The sequence below is a fragment of the Nannospalax galili genome, unplaced genomic scaffold, assembly GCF_000622305.1.
Source record: "Nannospalax galili isolate Female #2095 unplaced genomic scaffold, S.galili_v1.0 scaffold612, whole genome shotgun sequence".
Classification (NCBI taxonomy): Eukaryota; Metazoa; Chordata; class Mammalia; order Rodentia; family Spalacidae; genus Nannospalax; species Nannospalax galili.
The window spans coordinates 2,629,444-2,629,895 of NW_008333388.1; positions in this window are offsets into that span (position 1 = coordinate 2,629,444).

The window sequence follows — 452 nt, forward strand, 5'->3', positions numbered from 1 at the left end:
GATAAAACCAACTTGTTCATGGTAGATGATCTTTTTGATGTGTGTCTGTATGTGGTTTGCAAGCATCTAGTTGAGAATTTTTGCATCTGTGTTCATTAAGGATGTGGGTCTATAGTTCTCTTTATTGGTTGTATTTTTACCTGGCTTTGGTATTAGAGTGATGCTGGCTTAATAGAAGGAATTTGGAAGTTCTCCCTCCATTTCTATCTTTTTGAATAAATTAAGTAGTACTGGATGTAGATCTTCTTTCAATGTCTGATATAATTCTGCTATAAATCCATCTGGTCCTGGGCTTTTTTTTAGTTGGGAGGATTTGTATTACTGTTTCAATTTCTTTTTGTGTTATGGGCCTGTTTAAACTGTGGTTTTTTTCTTCCTTTAACTTTGGTGGTTCCCATGATTTTAAATATCCATCCATTTCTCTTATATTTTCAAATTTAGTAATGTATAGG